We start from the raw sequence: 11,477 nt of genomic DNA on the forward strand, positions 1-11,477 counted from the left end.
TTTATACCCACTGTTAAAGAGTTCACAACAGACAGGATCATTGAGAGAATGATCAAAGATTCAACTGAGGGGTGGTGTGGAGAAGGCAACAGCCAAGGAGATGGAGAAGGTTTGAACACAGAAGTGAAGTGCAAATTGCATAAGGTTGTGTCATGGAATCTAGGTAGGGAAGTACTTTTGCATGAGCTTTTATATCTGATTGATTGGAGGTCACTGGAAATATAAAGTTACTACTGTTGCTATGGGACACAAAATAAGTGGCTGTACAGATGGCAACATACTGGCTGGAGAAATTTGGTGGTTGAAAATATTAAAGAGGGCTCAACAGGGGATTTGAACAGGCACAAGAAAAAAACAGTGAACTTGAAGATAGGAAAATTGAGAGTATCCAGCTTGAGGAACAGAAAAAAAAAAAAAAAAAAAAGAATGAAGAAACAGGGCCTCAGAATCCTGTGGGATATCAAGTATACCAACATACACATAATGGGAGTCTGAGAAGAGAAGAGAGAGAGAGGAACATAAGGAATATTGAAGAAATGACCAAAAACTACCCAAATTAGATGAAAATCATTGATCTTAGCAATTGAAGAACTCAATCAACTCCAAGCAGGATAAACCCAAAGAGATTCACATCAAGGCACGTCATAATCATAATCGATCAAACTGTCAAAAGCCAAACACAAAGAGAGAATCTTGAAATAGCTAAAATTTAAAATCCTAACAATATTAAGTACTGGAAAGGGTATGGAATTACCTGGACAACTCATACATTGTGGGTGGGCATGTAAAATAGCACAACACTTTGAGAACAGTTTAGCAGCTATTTATGAGGTCATACATACATCTGTCTATGAAACAGCAGATCTATTCCATGAGAAATGAAAACATGTGCACACAAAGATATTTATGAATTTTCACATTAGCTTTATTCATAAGACTTTTAACAATCTAAATGTCAATCAACAGATAAGTAGAAAAGCAAATTGTGGTATACTGCTACAATGGAATATTACTCAGCAAATACATAAAATAATGTATAGTATATGATTCCATTTTTATTAAATCTATAATATCAAAACAAATATATTGTGAAAGAAAGAGTGGTGGTTGAATGGTGCCGGGTGTGAAGAGGGTAATTGATTATGAATAGGCATGAGGAAAATGTTTGCGTTGATGAAAATACCCTATCTTTTGATATGGTAGTAGTTACTACAGGAATATTATATTTTTTCAATACTCATTGAACCATAAACTTTAAATGAGTCTTTTTTGTTTATGCAATCTCAATTCAGATCTTTTATAAAATATACAAATATATTCAAAGTATACTAATATAGGAAAATCAATGTTAATATAGTGGTAAACTTCATATGTTTCAGGATGCCAACTTCTCTCCTTACTGCCATTTTGGGTCTCTGAGTTTATTTTTGGAAGCAGATAACTTGTTTTCTAGGTTACACTGGGTCAATCAGAGAGAGAGGAATTTTGCCCCAGGTTTTACCATATCCATTAATGATTTTGATGAGACTTTGGACTAAGAGTTGTTACTGATATGACTTAAGGATTTTGGGATATGGGGATTAGATGAATATATTTTGCATGTTGGAAGAACATGTGTTTTTGGGGTCCAGAGGGTGAATCGTGGTAGTCTGAATTATGTACCCTGTTTACACATGTTCTTAATTTTAAACCATATTACTAAGGGTATGAACCTATAGTAAATAGGATCTGTTGAAGATGTAATTTTTAGTTAAGATGTGGCTCAACTGAATGAGGTTGGGGTTAATCTGGATTACTGGAGGCCTTTATAAATAGAAGAAATTCATATATAATCAGAGAATGCCATGTGGAAGAGCAAGAAGCCAGAAGTCAGTGGAACCTACAAGAGAAAGAGAGGACATTGCAATGTGACACAAGGCAAAGCTGCAGGCAAGGATGGCTGGCAAGCCAGCACCAGAGTGTTACAGACTTTGGGGAAGAAGTCCCAATGGCCAAAGCTGAAACAATCTGAGAAAAAAATGTAGTACTAGATTATAACCCAAAGTATAAAGTAAATATCCATGGGTCTACAGTGATATAAATAAATGAGTAAATAAGTCAACTGGGGAGAAGGGACAAATCCCTGTGCAGAAGAATTTCCAAATATTTATGAAGATATCTCCCCCCACAATGAGATGGAACATAAACTTCTCATTCCTTAAGTGTAGGTTGCACATACTGACTTCCTTCCAAAGAGTATACTATGAAAAGAGGGTGGAAATGATAACTTTACCATGGAGAAAGCTGATGAACATTATCTCAGCCAGGTGGTCAAGGTTAACATCAACATAAAGTAGATTGCATAAATTGGAATTCAATCAGAGATTGTTGATACTTCCACTAAAATAATAATAATATATCCTTTTGCAGCAGTAACTAAGGCTATTACAGTTAAATATTTAGTGCCCTCTCTTCTTAAGTATAAACAAAGACTTTCCTCGATGCCAGCATAGGTGAACTTATTTTTTGCTCTGAACAGGATCATGATGATCTAGATTGGTTGTTTGGGTTCCAGGTTATTCCAAGTTATTGTGCGTCTACTGGAAATTGCCATAGAAGGAGCTCAAAGCTAATATTTCTAAATCATTGTATAGAAGCAGCTCAGGGTGTCTCCAGTTATCTTGCAGATCCTTGCAGAACTCCAAATTTAAACTTAATTCATTTGAACTAAAATACAATACATATGCAGTACTTTGAGGGGTGGTTAATGGGTGAAGATAGGGTTGATTATTATTGGTTTTCCTATAATTATTTTAGAGAAGGAAATAATTGTCAAGAACCGACTAGGTGGCAAGCACTTATGTACTGGGAAAGGAACAGTGAATCCTCTGTAGTGGAGGGTACCTTCTTGAAGATTACAGTCTAGTGCAGACCTAGACAATAATCAGGCAATTACAAGTAGGGGGTTTATTGTGATACATGAATAGGTCCTTAACTCAGAGTTAAAAGTTCTGATTAGGATTTCTGAAATAAGAGGTAGAGTAAATAAGCCAGAAAATGAAGGAACAAGAAGGGATATGGTAGCAGAGAGACTGTTCCAGGTTAGCAGTGTGCAAAAGGATAGATTTTAGCCATCAAATTGCTATGATTTATGTTGTTTATGCCCTGGAAGGAATAAAGGAGATTGATAATAACCATCAGAGGATGGGCTCTTTATTATGGTTGGGAACTGAGTTTTTAGGAATTGTATGTAAGAAGAGGGGAAAAGTGATGGTGATGGCTGAATGGGTCTATTTGTCCAAGTAATCCTTAGAATTTCACCTAATCTGTCTTTCAGTGTTACATGTGAGGGAAAACTTTAGGTGGGAAATAGCATCAAGAAGGTCATGGAGGCCACAGAGTAAGAAATTATGTCAAAAAATGCCCCCAGATGAGGGAAAATATTTACAGAGTAACTAAGATAAAACACATCAACTCATACAATGGAATAGCCAAAGATTTAGATCTGCTAAAATAATCCTCACATTATTATTCTCCAGGAGAATGTTCTTCCCTCTAGCATTTTCTTCAGAGCAACATTGACATCTCTATTCCTCAGGCTGTAGATCAGGGGGTTCACCATAGGCACAATGATAGTGTAAAACACAGAAGACACTTTTCCTTGGTCCTTGAGGCTGACTGATGATGGCTGCAGGTACATGAATGCTGCAGAGCCAAAGAAGACAGCAACAGCTGCAACATGGGAGGTGCATGTGCTGAAGGCTTTGAACCTGCCCTCAGTGGAGCAAATGCGGAGGATGCTGGCAATGATGAAGATGTAAGAGCTGATGATGGTTAGGCTAGGGACAAGGATGTTAAATGCACTAAATATTAGAATCAGTAGTTCATTGACATAGGTACTAGAGCAGGAGAGCTTTAAGAGGGAAAGAAGATCACAGAAATAGTGGTTGATCACATCACATTTGCAGAAATGAATTCTGAACATGCAGCCTGTATGAGCTGATGCACAAACCAGGGCTATAATACAAACCCCCAGAATCAGGCAGCTACAGGCCTGATAGGACATGATGACATTATAAAGCAAAGGATTACAGATGGCAACATAGCGGTCATATGCCATTGCAGCCAACATGTAACACTCTGCAATAGCAAAAACCAGAAAGAAATAGAGCTGAGCCATGCATTCTGGGTAGGAGATGGTGTTCTCTCTCAAAAAGTGCACCAGCATTTTGGGGGAAATGACAGTGGAATGACAAAGATCAATGAAGGACAAGCTGCTGAGGAAATAGTACATGGGGGTGTGCAGGGGAGGACTGAGCCCAATCAGTGTGATCATGCCCAGGTTCCCCACCACTGTGACCACATAGATTCCCAGGAAGAGGAGGAAGAGGGGCAGCTGGAGTTCAGGGCATTTCGTCAGCCCAGCGAGGATGAACTCAGTCACTGGGGAATGATTTCCTGCTGTCATTTTCCTCTGGGCAGTTTCTGAAAGAGAGAGAGAAAATAATCGTTGTTGGAAGGACTTCATTTTTATTCCCCTTTTAGAGGAGGGCACCCGAGGTCAATGATTCATGGTTTGGGGGTTCCTGTTCTCCTACATAACCATTTAATTCTTGGTCTCTTTATCTAAGTAAAATTTGTCATAATTTAATACAAAGTTTTATTTTCAAATGTAAGTTCACTTCATATAAAATATTTTAGCCATATTTATAATAATTGAAAACCTGATTGTCTTTTTTCTATTTTGAATATTTTAATTATCTTTAAGCCATGTTTTCAGTAGTGAGATTCCCAAACTTGAATATTCAGAGGAGCCAGTGTAAAGTAGTGAAACTGACAGTGGTAACTTGGTGAGAGCAAGGCCTGTCTAAGGGCAGTAGCCTTTAATAACCTGCAACTAACTTCTGCTGGGATTAATAGAGACATTGTAATTGCCAGACCTTTCCATTTTTAACTAATAATCAGGTAATGTGGATTTTTACATTAACACTTCATATTTTCAAATATTTTTTTCAAAATGAATCAATACAAACAACAGTTATTGTGTAGATGTACCGCCTGGATGGGCCCACGGTTGGCTGGTTTCTGGCCCTTGGTTCAAGTGCCTCAGCCTTTACTTGAGGGAAGCAGTATGAACAGTGGTTAAACAGCCAGGCCCTAAAGACAAAGTGACTATATTCATATTCTAGCCCCATCATTTACTGGATCATAACCTTGGGCAAGTAAAATTACCTCATGTGTCTTGACTTTCACATCCATAAAAGAAAAATAACACTGTGAACCTCCTCATGATAAAATTGATTGAGGCATCCTTGGAAAGTGTTGACTCTCACTATTGCATGGTTTGTTTTACCTATTACACAATACCAATTGTAAAATAAGGTTAGGTACTCATTTCAAATTATAGAAGTAGCAATAATAATAGTATCTCAAGCTTTTCTCTCTTTTCTTTCATCTTTTGTTAATTAGGAGAGAGACAAAAGGCATAAAATAAGGGGACACATAATTGTAATTGTAGTCCCCTAATCTCTTAAGCAGTAAGTAGATGACTTAATCATTACATTAACCAAAGTAAAATTCCAAGTGGATTGGAGTTGAATATGAAAATATAAAATAAAGAATATCTAAAAATTTCTCACTTCTACACCAAAATAAACTCAAGATGAATCATAGATTTGAGCATAAACTAGAAAACGTCTGGATGACAACAATCAAGAAAATCTTTGAGATCTTGGAGTGGTCTAAGATTTTTCAGAGAGGACTCTCACACACACACAAACAAATAAAAAACCCTAATTATAAAAAAGTGGCTGGTTAAGGTAAAAACAGCTCTTTAAAAGACACTACTAAGAAAATGAAAGGCAAGCCAAAGACAATACATATAAATAGATGAAAAAGAACCTTTATCCTATATATATATAAATAATAGTTACTTTTACTAATATGAAAAAAATCAAATTAAAAAATAAGCAAAATATTTGAACAAATACCTCACAGATGTATAAATGGCCAATAAGCATGTGAGATACCAGTACTCATCCACATTGGGATGCGTAAATTAAAAAAAAAAACAAATTTCAAATATTGGTGAAGACATGGAGCTACTTGCTTGACTAATCATACATAGCTGGTAGGGTGGAAAATTGTTTAACCTCCTTGGAAAACAATTTTGCAATTTCTTATAAATTTAAACATATACTTTCATTAAATTCAATTCCATTCCTCAGTATTTACCAACAAGAAATGTAAATAAATATTTGTCCACAGAAAGACTTTTACGAAAACATGCATAACAAGTTTATTCATAACAGCCCCAAATTGGAAACAATCCAAATGTTCATCAATAGGGTGAATAGCTAAATCATGATACATTCATAGAACAGAATACTACTTAAAATTGATAAGCAATAAATCAAAAATATGTGCAACAATACAAAACTGAAAAACATAATGTTGACCAAAAGAGACCAGATATACAAAAGAGTACACTTTCAGTGGTTGACTGTACTGGGACATGTGGACATTTTGGAATGATTAAAATGTTTAATATTTTGATTGAGCTAGTGGTTACATGGATATGTACATTTTTCAAAACTCATTTCAGTGACCTGTGTGCCAAAATAGGTACATTCATTTCATTGTATGTAAATTATAACTCATTAATTTTGATAAATATAAACAAAGTAACTCAAGAAAAATCAATGAAGATAAAGAAGAGCTGTACAACAACATTATAAATTTGTCCATATATATCTCATGTATCACGGCATGGAAAACTACACACATTCTTTTGAAGGGAACATGGAAGTTTTACAGAATTATTCATAGGCTGGGTCATAAATCAAGCTACAAAACCTTTTCAGATATTTTCACTGGTCTTCACATTTATGATGACAAAATATCATTCTTACAGGATATGTTCTAAAATATAGAAAATGGCAACACCCGTAAGTAATTAAAAAATGATTCCTTAAAAACTAGGAATAGATGGGAACTTCTTTAAACTGATTTAAAAACACTAGGAAGAAATAAAACTGTTATTTGCTGATACCATGGTTGAGTAGGTCAAAAAATCAAAATAATGTAAAGAACAAGCCTTTGAAATTAATAAATTAATCCAATATGAATTCTTGTTGCAAGGTGAATATTTTTCAAAAATGTGTTATACAAAATCAGGCTTAATTTTAGAATGTTAAAATACCAGCACAGAAGGATTGTCTGCTGGCCAGCCAGTGAACACTTCTGACTCTGGGAGGAAGCAGGCCTTCTAGCCCCTGAAACTGAAAAACAACTTGGGAGTGCACACAGTGAAAGGGGAAATGGATGACAGCATCCGGGATTAAGCGGTTGATATACCTGGTCAGCAGTAGCAGCCTATAAGTGATGAATTCTGGGAAGAAGGTGGAATAGGTGAGGCCAAGAAAACTTCTCCTCCATGAAGAAAACTAGATGAAAGGCAGAAAACAGCCAGGACAGCGGTTCCAGGGTACAAGCAGCCAGAAAAGGACCTCTGCAATACGTAGTGGGGACTTGGATGAAAAAGTGGAGAAATTATGTCTGAAAGGACAGGGTGAGTTTATTCATGGGGACCACCACCAGGGGCTGGCAGCTGTGAGCCCTATGCTAAGCAGGGGGGGGAAGCAGCTCTCCACTCCTGGGAATGCATCTTGGCAATTAGCTGGGGAGATAATCCTCCTCAACCTGCAGCTGGGAGCTCCCATGAGGGAACTCAGGAAATTGCAGACCTGTGTTGACTGCATTTACTCTTCCTCCATGGAAGCCCATGGTGTGCATGGGTTAGAGCTGGGGGTGGGAGAAGATGCCAAAAAATGGTGTATACATATGATGGAATACTGTGCAGCAGTAAGAAGGAACAAGGCCCTGAAACATATGACAACATGGATGAACCTTGAAGACATAATGCTGAGTGAAATAAGTCAGGCACAAAAGGAGAGATATTGTATGTTATCACGAATATGAACTCCCTGAACAAAGTAAATCAGTGTCTTACAATGTAGAATATAGGAGACCTAGAGATATACAGAAGCTAGTGAAGTGGGAATTATTACCTAAAATGTATAGACACATAATGAGGGTAAACTTAAAGGTATGGAAATGAACAAGGTTGATGATAGTTCACTAATGGGATTATAAGTATCAGTGCTACATTGAAGGCAAACATGGTTGAAAGGGGTTGTTTAAAGGCAGGTATCCCACAGATTGGCACTAAAAATATAAATAAGTGCTTGCATGGTTTACCTCTAAGGTATGACACTGGTACAAAGAGTTAACAACAGAGTGGTATATGGGAAAAACTACCTATTGCATATAATAGACTTTATTTAATAGAAATACCTTACCAGTATCACAGTATTACTAGGGATGAATAATTAGGGTCTGATAAGAGATTTGCGGTGTTTTGGGTCATGATAATTGTTTAAAATTGAGAATGATGATGATTGTACAACTAAGTGAAGATAATGTGAGACATTGAGTGTTTATCTTGGACAGAATATAATGTGAAATTAGGAAACTCCTACTTAATAAGTCAAGCCCTCGATCTTGAGGCTTGCTCTTGTGAAACTTATGACTATAAAGAGCAGACTAAGCCTACCTATAATTATGCCTAAGGGTCACCTCCAGAGAACTGCTTTTGTTGCTCAGATGTGGCCTTTATCTCTCTAAGCCCAACTCTAAAGAAATTCATCACCCTCCCTACTACATGGGACATGACTCCCAGGAATGAGCCTGGGAGTGGAGTGAGTCTCCCTGGCAAGGTGGGACATGACTCCCAGGAATGAACCTGGCCCTGGTGTTGGGGGATTGAGAATGCCTTCTTGACCAAAAAGGGAAAAAGAAAGGTAACAAAATAAGGTTTCAGTAGCTAAGAGATTTCAAATAGAGTTAAGAGGCTATCCTGGAGGTTACCTTATGCAAGCTCCAGCTAGATATTCCAAATGGCTACAGTATACCAAGAACCAATCAACCGTATTCCCCAAAATTCTAAAGAATACCTAGGTCCCAATCTGAGACTCTGTAAAAGTTTCCCTCACTAAGTTTATTTTTCAGAAACTTAAATCCCCAGAATGTTCCTATGTCCCAAAACCCAAAGTCAACAGCCTCTCCAAGAAACATCAACCAAATGCATCCCCTTTCCCCATAATGTCAGCACCCCTTTTCAATATGAACAAGTTAGGGTGGTCACTGCCCAGATATCCCTGAAGATTGAGAAAGTGATCAAATGAGAGGGAGGGTTAGCAAGACGAGATAGGATTTAACAAATATATTTTTTAGTTTCTAGGGTACTAGAATAGCTAGAAGGAAATAACTCACATAGCGGAACTGTAACCAATAACATTCTTTGAAATTTGCTCTATAACTACTTGTTAAATCATACTTTGAAAGTTATCACCTCACCTTTCTGTATATGTTATACTTCACAATTGAATTATCATTATCATTATTATTACTTCAGTTGATATCATTTATTCTGATTTTATCACTCTTATCTCTCTTCTCACCTTTCCAAAGTTGAAATTTCAAGACAATTTTTAAAATTCTTAAGCTTATTGGCATAAAATTTTTCATAATGATTTATTTTAACTTTATGAAATATTTGTGTCTATTCTATTTCTTCATTCCTGAAACCAGTGGTTTGTGTTTTTTCTCTCTTTGTCTTGATCTATAAGTTTGTCCATTTTATTAACAAATTTAAATAACCAACTTCTGGCTATGTTGATTTTATGATTTATTTTCTATGTGATTGTATACACTTCTTTGGCATGGTTTCATGTTCTTTTCCTAATTTCTTGAAATGGAATGTTAAATCATTATCTTCAACTCTCATATGTACCCACAATGTATAAATTTCCTTCTAACCCTCACTGTAGCTGCATCTCAAAATTTTGATATGACAAATTGTTAATAGCATTCAGTTTAAAATAGTTTGTAAATTCAGTTTGATTTTTTTTGTACCATGCATTAATTAGGAGTGAATTGTCAACTTTCTAGAAGTTAGGCTTTTTTGTTGTTGTTATTCCTTTTAAAAATGGGTCTTAATTTGTTGTATTCAATTAACAAACTCTGAAACCTCTAAATTATTGCAATTTGTGGAAGTATTGTTTATAATACAGTATATAATCAAGTTTTATAAACATTCCAAATGCACTTTAATATGTTGTCCATCCTTCCAGGGCCAGGTGAGATACATCTACATCTATCTATCTATCTATCTATCTATACATAGATAGATTTTTTTGGTTTACCAAAAAAATGTATAGAGAGATATATATTAATTGTGCTATTCAGATCTTGTAAATGCATAGTGATCTTTTGGTCTAACAGTCTAATAGCCATTGAGAAAGATATGTTACTTTGTTCCACTAGAATTTCCGATTTGTTTATTTCTCCCTTTAGTTCCTAAAATGCTTCTTCTAAGTGTTTTGAAATTATGCTTTGGGTACTATACAGATTTAGGAATGGAATATCTTCCTGTTAAGGTAACCTTGGATCAAACCCTTTGGCATAATGCAATATCCTACTTTATTTCTTATAACACATCTTGTTTTAAAGCTTCCTTTGTCTCATTTTTTTTCCTTAGTCTTTGCATAGCATGTTTTTATCTATCCTCTTTCATTTGATCTTTCTGGGTCCTTATATTAAAATGTATTTTTGTAAGATGCAACAAATGCAACTAAAATTTTATATGATATCTCTTAAACTAGCAAAAATTTAGCATCAAATATCTAGGAATTAATATAACAAAAATATGTGCAATGCTTATATACTAAAAAACTTAAATAATACTGAGAGAAATTAAAGAAAACCAACATTAAAGGAGGGATCTAACATGTTAGTGGATTAAAAGACTTGATATTCTAAAGCTATCAAATCTCCCCAGATTCATATATATATCTCCAACATAATCCTTTCCCTTGTATAACATTTAAACTTGGATAATCAATACTTAAAACACCAAAATATTCCCAAAGGGATGATTTAACTACTTTTGGTGATCTCTTAGGATTTACAGAAAATATCAGCTTATCCAGATCAAAAGAGAAACAAAATATTCTTAAAATCTCACAAATATTGGACTCTATAAACTCAAAATAGATGTTGTGTTAGCCTTCCTGATCCATACCCGTTTCTCCTTGACTCTGAGTCCACTTAATATACTTATACAGGATCAGTAAATGCCTTTCTTTCTAGGATCCAACTCATCTCGAAGGTCAATATTTCAGTTGCTCAATATGAAAAGGACATGGACAAAGTTCATCTTCTTTTCATACTCGAAAGTGGCACATGCACTTACAATGTCTTTGTTGATAAAATCATGTTATGTGGGTTGATTGCTTTACAATCAGGTGTTGACAAACATATTTGAAAGCAGAGTGTTAATTCAGGAATTTCCCAATGTGGTTGATCATCAGAGTAATCTAAGGAGGTGACTGTATTTAACAAGAATTATAAATGTGACAAAGTAAACATGATTATAA

General features: G+C 35.5%; 1 pseudogene; it reads right to left on the bottom strand.

The window, feature by feature from the left end:
• Positions 1–3,449: 3,449 nt before the first annotated feature.
• LOC119537357 lies at positions 3,450–4,484 on the bottom strand (annotated as a pseudogene).
• Positions 4,485–11,477: the final 6,993 nt, after the last annotated feature.

Source organism: Choloepus didactylus, chromosome 6 (genome assembly GCF_015220235.1).
Source record: "Choloepus didactylus isolate mChoDid1 chromosome 6, mChoDid1.pri, whole genome shotgun sequence".
NCBI lineage: Eukaryota > Metazoa > Chordata > Mammalia > Pilosa > Megalonychidae > Choloepus > Choloepus didactylus.